This window comes from Spermophilus citellus (genome assembly GCF_964194105.1).
Source record: "Spermophilus citellus genome assembly, chromosome: 5".
Lineage (NCBI taxonomy): Eukaryota > Metazoa > Chordata > Mammalia > Rodentia > Sciuridae > Spermophilus > Spermophilus citellus.
In genome coordinates, this window is record NC_138186.1 from 83481929 (window position 1) to 83496863 (window position 14935).

Consider the following 14935-nt stretch of genomic DNA (forward strand, 5'->3'; position numbering starts at 1 on the left):
CAGGCAAAGAAATTGTATGCTAAATATGGTAGGGGTATTATTTAAATTTGATCTAAGTGCTAATGCCCCAAGATAACTGGCAGAAGCAAATATAGAAATTTAAACAAGGAAAATAACATTAGCAAAAGACAAAACACTATCAATAAAACAGCTGAGATCCTTCTGTAAGAATTTTAAAACCTCCTTACTGAACATACATAAAACTTAACATTTTTGCTTATGCATAAAGAAAGTAAATCTTTAGCAAAACAGTTGCAAGTCATTATTTTAAATATCTAACTATTTAAATATTAAGAGCTCAGAAGAGAGGGACATATATATTTGTATTTTATTTCTTTTCTGTTTTTATACTTTCTATATCACCATCTCTCTTTGTTTTTTTCTTGGTTTATTATTTGTTTTGTTTTTTATAAGTATTTATTGGAGTTTCTCGTATGAGGAATTGAAAGTTAAACATTCTATTTATATTCTTTAATTGGTTACCTTAATATTGTCAGAATACTAGTTAATTTATTAAAATGTGAAAATATAAATTTTGCTTCACTGCACAAGGATTATATTAAACCAGTGCTTCCTAACTTATATGTAATGATTGGATAGCATAGTTCTACCCTATTTTAAACCAAAAAAGAAATATTTTTCTGCATTCAATGTTGTTAACATTTACCCACATATTTACCACTTTCCTTATTCTTCAGTCCCTTTCGAATCTTCATTTTGCCTGAAGTACATCTTTTGAATTTTTTTAAAAGGAGTATCTTTCTATTACAAACTCTCTCCCTTTTTATTCATCTGACAGCGCCTTTTTTTTCTTTTTTTTAATTTTTCAAAGTATTTTTGCTAAGTATATAAATCCAGATTAGCAAGTGTTTCCTCTCATCACAATATTCCATTGTTTTTTGGCTTTCTTTTCTATAGCTGAAAGGGTGATTATCAATCTAAACACAGTTTCTTTCTCTCTAGTGTTTGCAAAAATTTTTTGGTTAGTCTATAGCATTCCTTAGTTTAAATGAGAAAAAGAAATTTATGTTCACTTATTTTCATTTATTCTGTTATGATTCATGAGTGTATCTGATGTTTTTATCAGGTTACCAAATTTCTTTTTCAATTTCAATAGTGCCTTTCTCTGGTTCTGTACTTCTAAATTACTGATTATTTAGGTTCTGTTCTATTTATCACTTTTCTGCCATATTTTCTCTTTTTTTTTCCTCACTGTGCCACATTTCAGATCAATTTTTCAAATCCTTCACCTAGTTCTTTACACTTCCCATAATATGTAAAATCATCCCTTAAATCTAACCATTATTTTTATTTCAATATTTTTCATAACTTCCATTTTATTCTCTTCCAAGTTGTCTAGTATAATTTTATACCACCAGTAATTATATTTTATTCCACTTTTTTAAAGCAATTGTTTTTAAATTGCTAAGTGTAGTCATTGTATAGTCTGATAAAATCTCATATCTAAAAGTCTTACTAGTTCAATTCAGTTGTTTATTTACCCTGCTGGTGCTCATTCATGTTGACCTGTTTCTTTGGGTGGTTGTGATTTTGGCAATAAGTTCCCATTCACCAGAACTTTATCTCCAAGTATTCCTTGAAGCCTCACTTGATATTGAATAGAGTGTTTTCATTTTCCTCTTCTAAGTCCCTGAGGATAATATCAAACTCAGACACCTTCAAACTAAAATACTACTGATAGCCTTAAAAAAACAATTAAAATGTTCTTTACTGAGTAAGAACAAATATATAAAAGATAGTCTTAATGAAAAATCATGGGGTACATAATAGACGATAAGTCTTCCTTAACCTTCAAGTTAACTGATTCTAACCAAATGAGGTTTTCTGTAAGGACATTAGAGTTCATTTAAATTCAGAGAAAATCACATATGGGTTCTTTTTAGTTATACATAACATTAGGATTCATTTTTACATAATTATAAAATCTTGGAATATAATTTGCTCTAATTTCTAATTCAGTCCTCAGTATTCTCCCTTTCCCTCCTCTCCTCCCTCCCCCTGTGCCTTTCCCTCTACTGATCTTTCTGCTCTTTATTTACAGGGTTTCTTTTGTAATTAGTATTTTGTGGATGTACATAATAGTGAGATTTACTGTGGTATATTCATATATGAACATAGGAAAGTTAGATCAAATTCATTCCACTGTTCTTCCATTATTCTATCTCTTCTCCCTCCCCATCAATTTCATGTCTCTACTCCTCTGAACTATCTTCTATTTTTATGAAATACACCCTTTTATTTTCTTTTAATCCCCTTATTATGGACTAGCTTTAGCATATAGGAGAAAACAGTCAACCTTTGACTTTCTGGATCTGGCTTACTTCACTTAGCATGATAATCTCCAGTTCTATCCATTTACAGGCAAATGCCATAATTTCATTCTTCTTTGTTCATTCATATATTGAAGTGCATCTTAGGATGGTTTCATAGCTTGGCTTTTGTAAATTGTTCTGCTGTAAACGTTGACATGGATACATCATTATAGTAGGCAGATTGGGGATCTTTTGGACATATACTGAGGAGTGAGATAGCTGGATCATATGGTGGTTTTATTCCTAGTTTTTTTTTTTTTTTTAGTTGTAGTTGAACATTTATTTATTTATTTTTATGTGGTGCTGAGGATTGAACTCAGTGCCTTGCATGTGCTAGATAAGCGCTCTACTGCTGAGCTACACCCCCAGCCCCTCATTCGGAGTTTTTTGAGGAAACTCCATATAGCTTTGCAGAGTGGTTGCACCAATTTATAGTCCCACCAACAACGTATGAATGTACATTTTCCCCCCTTCCTTGCCAACACTTATTATTATTATTATTTGTATTCTTGCCATTCTGATTGAAGTGAGATGAAATCTCAATGTAGTTTGATTTGCATTTCCCTAATTGCTAGGCCCAGATGATATGAAAATCTGCAAATGTTTATTTTCATACCTATTAAGAATAATTAGTATATATCACTCCCCCATAAATCTAGTACAGTTTAATAACAGGAAATTATTCCTTCTTTCTTTTTTCCTTTAATTGAAGATCCAGTCCCCTGGAATTCTATACAGGGAGAATCACTCATTAGATTCTACCTTGAATAGCTTTATCTCCCACCACTATCTGCCCCCAGCCTCAACATTCTTTGAAAATTAAATTTTACATTCTTCTAATGATTAGTAAGTATTTTCAGGTGCTTCATTTACCTGTCAAAATTATCTTTTTCATTAGTATTTTTTGCTTCTAAGTGAGAATAGATTATTACATTTTTTTCTACAATGCCAGAAACAGAATGCCAGTAGTATGTTTTTTTATTATGTTAGTTAGTATATGTACCTTTAATCAGATATATATGTGTGTGTTTATAAAAATATTTGCTCTCTACTATTCACTTAGAAAGCAAAATTATCCAAATTGCAAGTAATGCCTATATCTGTGCATAAAATTTTATACATGTGTTCATTTAACAAGCATTTTGAATTACTTATGTAAGCAATACATCCTTTTCTGGCATTACCCACTAATAACTTTATAATAAAATAGACCTTTTCTTATTTTTCATCAATGTTTTTGGTAAATTATGATCTTCTTGTCCTGATTCCAAGAGACTGATGACATTGAATATGATTTTGTCCTTAGGCTTTAGAATTCATAGTCTGAGATTTGAGCTCTTTTAAGGAAGCATTCATAAGGTGTACCACTCACTATTTGCAGTGAAAATTGATCACATGTTCTGACACGTAAATCTCTTCTTAAATTTCTTACTTTCAGGAATTCCTTAATGTAATAGTGTATGACACCAAGATAGAGGCAAAAAAAAAAAAAGAATTAGGATATTCCAATTTAAAACTTTGATTGAGTGGTGAACAACATCAAAAAAGAGACCCAACTAAGAGTGACTGGACTTATGGAGTTGTGTTTGTTTTAAGATCAGCAGCTAGCTAGATGAAACAACATGTTGTTGGCAACTGCGGTACAATAAAGAAAAGTTCATCCAGGCATGGTGGAACACTCCAGTAATCCCAAGGACTTGGGAGGCTGAGGCAGGAGGATTGCGAGAACAGGCCTGCCTCACTACCTTAGTGAGACCCTGTCACAAAATAAAAAGTAAAAGGACTAGGTATATATCTCAGTAGTTAAATGCCCCTGAGTTCAACCTTCAGAGGAAGGGAGGGAGGGAGGGGGGGAGGGAAGGAAGGAAGGAAGGAAGGAAGGAAGGAAGGAAGGAAGGAAGGAAGGACGGAAGGAAGGAAGAAAAGATAGGGAGGAAAAGAAAAGTCTCATAAAATACAGATTTTAACTATGGCATATAAATAGACTGACAAATTTTGCATGGTTTGGGTATTGTCCCAATAATTAGTCTTGGGCCTGGTACCCCAGTGATGTCTTCAATAATGTGTATAATAGAATATTCTCTAAATTGACACATTTCAATTAATCAGAGAGAGCTATTGCTTTCTTACCTGACAACCAGATCTGAAAGAGATTGCTACCAGGAACACTACAAGTAACAGAGGGCCCAATCATGCACAGCCTGGAAAAGTGTGGGTTCTTGATGAGTGGTAGTTAGCTATTTGCATGCTTGACCTGGGATGAACACAGTTTGCCAACTGAGGTCTGAAATGTTAAATGAAATAAACCAAAAATTCATAATAGTGTGTGTCATGTGGCCAATTTTCTACTTCCAAAAAAGTCCTATGAGAGATGAGGTCAGACTAGGGCTAGTAGGTCAACAACCAGAAGGAAGAGAATTCTGCTTTTTGAAGGAAGAAGCTCTCTGTCTGTGCATGAAAGGCTTTTTACAAGGTTCTTGGAAGTTTATCAAACCATCTTCTTTGGTACCTGAAATGAAAGCTGATGGAAGAAGATAGACCAAGCTCACAGTTCTTTCTGAATCAATTCTAGTAGGAATTTTCAGCTATATAACCCAGGTTGGCCGCTGGCAAAGATCACAGGAAGGATTTTTATTATTTTAAACTGCCTCAAAGTATTAACCAAAGTGTAGCCAAAGGGCTGGAGAGATGATAGAAAAGTTTCATGGTATAGACCAGATTTCTGCCTTTGGTTCCTTTCACACAGAATTCATTAGCAGCTAATACACTGGCCACAGTAATTATGCTTGACAATAGCCTGAGGTCGTTCCGTCCTTAATGCAATCCCAGCACCCAAGTTTATATCAACAGGAATCAAATTACTAGAGTGGAGCAGCCTTCCATGAGTACATCCTCCTTTGAGTGTGACATCCCTAAATGTGGCTGTGCTAATTAATTAGAGAAGTGACATTCCTCCAGAGGCCAGAAGCCAGGATAATGAGAGTTACTGTAGTTACAGAACAAGAAATTTTTCTCTTCCTGTCCAATTCTACTTTATTCTACTTCTGCCACTCTGTTTTCCTTCATCCTCTTTCCTTAATGGAAGATGATATTATTATTATTATTATTATTATTATTATTATTATTTTGTCTCAACACTTCTATATGATGTGCTATTATTATTTTGTCTCAACACTTCTATATGATGTGCTCAGGGCATTTATTTTATTATTTTATTTTTTAAAATATTTTTTAGTTTTGAATAGACCTTTATTTTATTCATTGATACGTGGTGCTGAGAATCAAACCCAGTGCCTCACACATGCTAAGCTAGTGCTCTACCACTGAGCCACAACTCCAGCCCTGCTAGGACATTTATTTGGAAGCATCTAACTTACCAGTCTACAGAATCCAAATTTAGATCTGATAAAGCAGAGTTCACCTCATCCAGAAGTATCCACTTTGAGGTTGATTCAGTACTTTGATGAGCTTTGGCCAGGAGAGTAGAGTGTGTTCTGTGGTCATGAAGAGTTATACAGATGAAGTTGGGTAGTCAAAGGGTGAACAATTGTAGGCACTATTTGTTGTGTATTCATTCCTCACTTCTTTTAATTAGATGTATCAATTCTTACTTTTCAATGAATTCAACTAAAATAATTAACAATGCATTTAAGACTGTACATGTGGTAGTTCTGGCCAATGAGAAATCCCACAGGAGGACATCATTTCTGAATAAAAGGCAAATTGCATTTTGCCCTTGAGCCTTCCCTGTTATTCTGATCTGGAAATCAGAAAGTGTCTGGAGATAGAAAGGCCATGATTATGAGCATAAGAAATCAAAGACACATGCTAAGAAGGCAGAAGTGCCAGACAGAAAAGGTGAGGCCTTAATGGTTCAGCAGAGGGTCACCTTCTCTACTAAAGACTTCTCTGCTTGAAACAAATAAAATGTACTTAAATTAGTGTTTCAGGGAAGTTTTCTATTTGCAGCTAAACACATTCTTTTTTATTATTTGTCCTAATTAGTTGTACATGACAGCAGAATGCATTTGACTCATTGTACACAAATGGAGCACAACTTTTCATTTCTTTGGTTGTACATAAAGCAGAGTCACACCATTTGTGCATGTACATAAGGTAATAATGTCCATCTTATTCCACCATATTTCCTATTCCCATACCTCTACCCTCACTCCCCTCTGCCCAATCCAAAATTCCTCCATTTTTCCCTGTCCCCCACACCTATTATGGATCAGCATCCATTTATCAGAGAAAACGTTTGGCCTTTGGTTTTTGGGGATTGGCTTATTTCACTTACCATGATATTCTCTAACTCCAACCATTTACCTGCAAATGCCATAACTTCATTCTTCTTTAAGGTTGAGTAATATTCCATTGTGTATATATGCCACAGTTTCTTTATCCATTCATCTATTGAAGGGCATCTAGTTTGGTTCCACAGTTTAGCTATTGTGAATTGAGTGCAGCTAAATACATTCTTATTAGATATACTCATCATCTTAAGGTACATAATCCCCCAGGAGCAAGACATCTATACTGAGAAGTGACTAATTCTTCTCTCCTGGTTTTTAAAGACCTTCATCAGTGTTTTTGGATCTTTGCAGTTGTGTTCTTTGTTCTTTCAAATGTGGCTATTAGTAAAATTCCCAAATAAACAATACTGTATTCCTAAGAGCATTTACATGGGGGTACATTATGATTTCATTGTTAAGATCACAGTCTCTGGAGTCAGCCATTGTTTAAGTTCCTACTTTCCCATTACTGTTTGCTAATCCTGAATAATTGATCAACATTTCTGAGCTTATTTCTACATCTCAAAAATAGGAAGAACACTAATACTTCACATAATTTTTGCAGGACAAAATAAAAGAAAACATTTAGAAGGGTGTATATTGACTTTTTCAACAAAGAGTTAAAATTTCAAATGTAGAATAAATTTTAAAATGTATGCATTGATTCAAAGGGTTCTAAACTCCATCTCAACTCTAAAATTCAATGGCTATGTTAAATATATGGTGTGTTATAGGAGTAGGAGACTTGGAACAAAAAGTTAAATGAAAAAAAAAACAGAATAAGAAGTGAAGGTTATTTAAATTCATGTACATAAGTATTTTTATATATTTATGTTAATGTTTACTTTAGCTTTGGAACTACTAAAAACATGATAATTTGTATGCCTAAGTAATGTTGAATTTTCCAGTTAATCATGTTCCTTCACACACACACAAAAAATTAAATAAATACACAACCATATCAACATGTTGTAACTCCAAATTTTTTTCCTAAAATACTCTCCTTCTCCCACCAACAGCAAAACTGTAAAGGCCTCTTTAGGTGTTATTTAGCATTTTCAGAGCACCTACTGGTGTAAGGTACTTTGCATGTGTTATATAATTTAATTCTTTTCCCAGAAATCCTTCTTATTGTCTTCCATTTTGAAAAATGAGAAAATTGTGGAGCAAATAGACTAAACAATATATCCAAGTTTATTAATAGGTTAAATAGTTATTAGATAATAAGAAGGTAAAATCTCTGATTTTTCCAGTAGAATTCATAACAGAAAATTATCTAACACATGTTGAATCATTTTTGTCGAAAGCAAAAATTGGAATGTCATTGAAGGAATATTAAGGAAGTAGGAATATTAAGGAAGAATTTTTAATTCAAATTTGACAAGTAATTTATTTTCCTTAAAATAATAACTTTCTTTTCTAGAACAAAGAAGCTTAATGAGTGTGGTAAGCAAGTGAAGGTAAAAATAAAATCAATATTTTGGAGGTTCTATGTGCTCATATGTCTATATGTGTGTATACATAAAAAAAAGAAGTCCAGAAAATAATCATAAATTTAGCAAAAGAGGTTAAAACAAACTTTATCATACAACTATAGGTAAATTTATTCAGTAAGAAAATGTATTAACTCACCTTCTGATATTTTCTCATTCTAACAGATTTCCTTCTAGCCCAGAGACTGTTGTTATGTGTGAAAATTACTTACTATAATACATTCATATATTATTAACTGAAGAAAAAAACAAATAATGTGGGTTTGATATAACTTGTGATTACCACAAGAAATGTGTTTTCATTAAAATTCTCAAAAAAATACAGTAACCAAAATGGAAATATTTGCATTAAAATTACACTCAAATCAAATGTTCAATGATTGAATCTCTCAGAATACAACTCTAGTGAATTGGGGAATAGTCAGCTATATATCATAGTTATTCTAATTTGATGATTGGCACTTTATTACCATTCTTATCTCAAGAACTATTGTATAAATTTATATGGAATTAGATAAAGTTTGAATAAAGCTATGGAGTTATTTGAAGGATCTATATTCTAATGCAATCAAGAAATAATGCTTCAAGGAGCCCTCAAAACCCTTACCAACTGTATGTTCATCTGTTTCCCAGATGATCTGCTTCTTTCATTTATATGAGAATGAAATTTTTAGGTAAAAAGAATATTGATACTTTCTTAACCTTCTAGAACAGTAGAGATAGATCTGGGACTTGTCAACCTTTCCTGGTATCGTACATTGAGGGATTTTTCTCTGAGTAAGAAAAATGTTTTTCATATGTTTTATATCTACCATCATTTCCTAGGCATATACTAAAATTTAAAATTCTAAATGCAGAAAATAATAGTATACTGACCAAAATATTTTATGAAATAATGGCAAGAAAAACTCCCCATCTCAATACCTTTAAATGTTATCAAGGTTTTTCAACTTTGGCACTATTGGCATTTTGTGTAGGATAACTTTTCTTGTGGAAGATGTCCTATATTTTGTAGAATGTTTGGTAGCATTCCTGGCCTCCACCCACTGAATACTGGTAGTATTGCTTTCCCACACTCTCCTACCTACCTAGCATAGTGCTAAATAAAATAATCTCTAGACATTTCAGATATTCTCTGGGGACTCAAATCATCACTGGTGTAAAGAATTAATTCTAGATGAATGAAAGTTTATAAAACATGCAAGTTGGTTTTGAATTATCAAGTTTGAGGCCATCTTTTTTTAAAAATCATTCTGTATTTTTATCATTATGTATTTACGTTTGCTTTGAAAAGGGGTTCAAGCTTTTAAAAAATTACAGTAAACAACAGACTACATTAGGAATAATGTTTGTTCTACACTTTTGAAACACAGCAGGACCTCAACAATTTTTGACTGAATTTATCAATGGATAAATGAATAAATTTTCACTGGGAGACTGAAATATGAGTCTGGTCTAAACTGAAGCAAAATTTTTCATGATCCAGCGAACACTGTAGAACTGAACTTTGACAGTTCCATCTTTAGGAGCCCAAGCAAGGGTTGGGGAGAATAGCCCCATTGGCAGACTTCAGGGAGGAAACAGTCTGCTAAGCAGAAAGGTGGGTTTTATTTTTGACATAGAGTTATTCAGTAGGTTATCCAACACACACACACACACACACACACACACTCACTCACTCACATACAAAACATGATGCTAGAGTCAAGATGACATCCTGAGATTCAAGTGGGTGGGTAGGTAGACAGCTGGCATTGTGAAAGCCAATAAATCAGTAGTAGGACTCCATCACCAATGTGGGACCAAGGGCCAACTCTTGAGGATGACTGACAAAAAAAAGATGAGTATCTTCCATGACAGTGAAGCAGTCATACAACAGTGGAAAGAATTTAAGCATAGAAATGACTATAATCCATTTAACAGAGATGAGACCCTGGCTGGCCCATAATCTTCCCTCATACTGCATGGACAGATTCCTGATGCTCTGTAAGTTTTGTTGGACAATATTTTAAAGCATTGAACTTCAATTATGTCAATACATATGTTTATATGTTTATACACTAAACTATACATGCACCGACACACACACACACTTGAATTTAAAATATACAAACTTTGTAAAATTAATTTGGAATAGGAATATCATTACTCTGAGTGAATGTGCTCCTACACTAGAACCATATGAAGTGAGTAATAAGAATTCAAGGACTCATTTTAGTAGGAAGAGTCATAACAGAGATCCAGAATTTCATTCTATCAATTCAAGGACTTTATAATGACCACCAACCTTGTTGTTTTAAAACCCCTTGATAGAAGTGTCAGGAAAGTATTCCTAATTGAAGTTGGGAAGAAAGAGCATTGGCTATTCCAGGGAGGTGAACGAAGTTTGGACAGTTATTCATGCATCATACTACCTTCACAAGAGCTAAGGAAGCTGGATGAGAACCCCTATGCCTGGTGCTAGTATAATAAAAATAAAAGATGCATTGAAGAAGAGAGGAAATATAGAGTTGCTGGCACTAATACTCTTTCAGCTCCAAACAGCTTGGAGAAAGATATCTTTTACTTGGGGGATGTTATGGTTTGGATATGAGCTTTTTGTACCCCAAAAACTCACATGTGAGACAATGTGAGAAGGTTCAGAGGAGAAATGATTGAGTTGTGAGAGTCTTAACCCAATTAATTAATCCTCTGATAGGGATTAACTGAGTGGTAACTGAAGCAGTAGGGTGTGGCTGGAAGAGATGGGAATTGGGCATGGCTTTGAGATACATATTTGTATCTGGCAAGTAGAGAACTCTCTCTCTTCTTCCTGATCACCATGATGTGAGCTGCTTCCCTCTGCCACACTCTCCCACCATGAACATTATGATGTTCTGCCTCACATGGAATATCAGTGGAGCTAGCCTTTTATGGATAGAGACCTCTGAAACCATGAGCCCTCGAATAAATCTCCTCTACAATTGTGTTGGTGGGGTCCTTTAGACGCAGCAATGAATAAACTGACTTAAACAGGGTAGGAGGGGGCTGGGGTTATAGCTCAGTGGTAGAGCGCTCGCGTTCCATGTGGAAGGCACTGGGTTAGATCCTCAGCACCACATAAAAATAAATAAATTAAATTAAGGTATTGGGTCCAACTACAACTAAAAAAGTATTAAAAAACTAGAGAGGAGGTGAAGGAAATTAAGTCCATGCCTTAGGCATGAAATTGGGCATTAAGCCATCGTGATGAAATTCGGTGCTGGACAGAGTCCAACTTTCCCTCAGGACAATACCCAAAGACTGAGACCCTAGAACTGATTGGTGAAATAGTTGACTGTCTCCTCCAACCTCAGGCAGCAGAGCAGGGAACAAGACTCCACCTGATGAGGAGCAGGGCATGAATGCAAACATAGGACTTTGTCGTAGAGCTCAGAGACACACCTGCTTTGGTGCCAGACAGGACCAGGAAGAAGCCAAAGTCCTCTACATTTAAGTCAGATTACACAAACAAAGCTTTTAGATCTGTTCCAGTATCAGGCAGAGACTTGTAACTCAGTAGGTACAGGTTATGCTCTACATCATTGCCAGCCTTGAAGTTGAGCTGGGGCATATCCCTCTTCCCCAGACTATACAAACACTTGGGACTATGAAATTCAGGTGTGACCAAGCTTAGCATTAGCCTTGGTGACCAAGTGACTGTTTCCACCACTAGTCCACCAACTGTGGGTAGCAAAGCTATCCCCAGCCCTATGCTTATAAATGAAGGCTCTAGACCAGCCCATAATTGGTGGAATGGACTTATGTTTTAGCCTGCATCACTACCAGTTGTAGTTGTGGTGTGGGTCTAGTGTACCACTGAGACTGCAGGTTCTTGCATTTGTGAGACTTGAGCATAACCTGGTCCAGCATATGTTATGAATATATATATATATATAGTCCAGGAGAATACCTTTGCCATCACTACCCCAACATTAGGCAGCAGGCATGGATTAATATTCCATTTCCTGGGAATAGGTTGGGGTAGTCATCCCAAGACTTTGCCTTGTAAATCATTGCCAGGATAGTAAAACCTAACACTGGGCAGATCCTAATGACTCCTACACCCAGGGTAATGCTTGTAGATGTAGTCTCTGAAACATCCCTGAGCCAGGCAGAGACAAACATCCCTAGTCCATTGGACTTCTGTTAAGCCCCAGTCCATTGGACTTATGTGGCTGGTTGCAGGGGTCATTGGCCATTAGTCCACCTCAACAGTGGGCACTCCTTAGCAATGTGGGCCTTGGTCCTGCCCCAGAGCAATTTATGTCTTTGTAAGTTGTGAGCTCAGGATGTAATACAGCTTTACAACATTGCTGGCCACAACAATGGCTCAGGAGCTTATGGCTAGTCCATATATGGTGATTCTGCCTAGTCCAGCATAATAACTCAGTGTCTAACCATAGTCCATGAATGTAGATGAGGCACATAGGCCAAATTCAATCCCAGGGAGAGGCTTGAGGGTATCAACTACTCTTTTCTAGGTACTCCCTCAGGTCATGTTGTACAGCACACCAACTATGAACTTTAGATAAACCTGGGCTTAAGTCATCCTTTAGTAGTGAAACAGTGACAACATTCCAATGGTGAACTGATGGCAAACTTGGACTTAGGTGTGATCTAGTGCTGAAATAGCAGAAATAGTTACAGGTTCAGAGAAAATAAACAGCTTGCTTAAAATTTCTGGCAAGACAGGCACAGAGAGAGATTACAAAAACTGCAATGAATACATAAATCCTTAAATGCCCAAAGGACATTGCATACCAAGCAAGAGCTTTCAGGAGACCATGACCTCACCTAATGGTAAAAATACAATGCCAGAAACTTAACCAGATGGTAACCAGTAGAGATGAATCCTCAGATGGAGAATTTAAAATACTGTTTTATGGAAACTTAATGCATTTCAAAACACAAATAATTCATTACTCTGACAGAGAAACTTTTAGAAATGGAGAAAATTTCATGTAATGATACTGGAATCCTTAAACTAATTACATGCTCAGTGAAATTTGAAACAGAAGATATCAAAGCAGGTACAGGAAGGTCCAAAGTCAGTCAAATGTAGCTCAACCAAGACAGGTGCTGTGGTGCATGCCTATAATTCCAGCAACTAGGGAGACTGAGGTAGGAAGATTGCAAGTTCAAAGTCAATCTCAGCAACTTGGTGATACCCTGTCTCAAAATAAAAAGGGCTGGGGATGTGACGCAATGGTTAAGCATTCCTGAGTTCAATACCTGGTAGAAAAAAAATTGCTCAATCAAGTCTTCTCCACGATATGTTATAATCAAGCTCTCAAAGATGAAAGGTAGAGAAGATGCTGAAGGCAGCTAGAGGAAAAAACAAAACATAGGGGTGTACCAATTTGCCTCACAGCAGACTTTTCAGAAGGAATTTACAGGCCAGGAGAGTGGCATGAGATATTTTGCAAGACTTAAGGGAAGAAAAACCCTGCCAACCAAGAATACTATACTCAGTAAAGCTATTTAAATATGAAGGACGGATAAAGACATTCTCAGACAAACAAAAATTGAGAGAATATGTCTCTAGCAGATCTGTCTTAAAAGAAATGCTGAAGGTAGTTCTTCAAACTGAAAAACAAAAACAATCAATAAGAATAAAACATCGGAAAGTGTAAAGCTCACTAGTAAGAGTAATTATGCAAAAAAAATTCAGAAGGCTCTTATCTTATAAACATGGTACATAAACCATTGATATCTTTAATATGAAGACTAAAAAACAAAACTATTCAAAGTAATAATAATGACTACACTGGCAATATGGAAAGATATAAAGTAAGATATTGAAAATTTAACATGTGGGAAGGAAACGAGTACATGTCTAGAATTTTTATTAGAATATTTTCTGTTTCTTTTTTTCTTATTTTTATAATCACATTAAGTTGCTATAATTTCAAAATAGTTGCTTGTATTCAGCCAGACCAAAAAAATGAAATCCTGTCATTGCAACAACACGAATAGTAATGGAGATCATTATGTTAAGTGAAAATAGGCACAAAAAGAAAAGTACTACATGATCTCCCTCATATGCAAGATATAAAAAAGTTGGTCTTGTGGAAATTGACAGTAGAATGAATGTTACCAGAGGCTGGGGAGAATAGGGAGTAGAAAAGGGTGGGGAAAGTCTGAAAAATGGATACTAATTTGTAATTAGAAATAAGGAAGTTGGGGGCTGGGGATGTGGCTCAAGGGGTAACACGCTCGCCTGGCATGCCCGGGGCGCTGGGTTCGATCCTCAGCAACACATAAAAATAAAAAAATAAAGATGTTGTGTCCATCGAAAACCAAAAAATAAATATTAAAAAATTTCTCTCTCTCTCTCTCTCTCTCTCTCTCTCTCTCTCTCTCTTAAAAAAAAAAAGAAAGAAAGAAGTTGAGTAACTGTAGACCACAAATGTGTCATATAGATAGCAAATGCTTTTGGATGTTTTCATCATAAAGAAGTAATAAATATTCAAAGAGATAGATATGTTTAACCTAATTGTGCAAATATACATTCAAAACATCACATTGTAACATTAATATGTATAATCTTTGTGGTTTTCTGTATCAGCTAAAAATTTAATTTAATTAAAAAAATATATATGTGTGAATATATATATATATATATATATATATATATATATATATATACTTTTTAAAGAGGTGGGCATGTGGCACATGCCTGTAGTCCCAGCTAGTTGGGAGGCTGAATCAGAAGGACTGCTTGAGCAAAAGAGTTTGAGGACAGCCTGGACAACATATGGGGGCCCTGTCTCATGTTTTTGCTAAGGCCCTTACA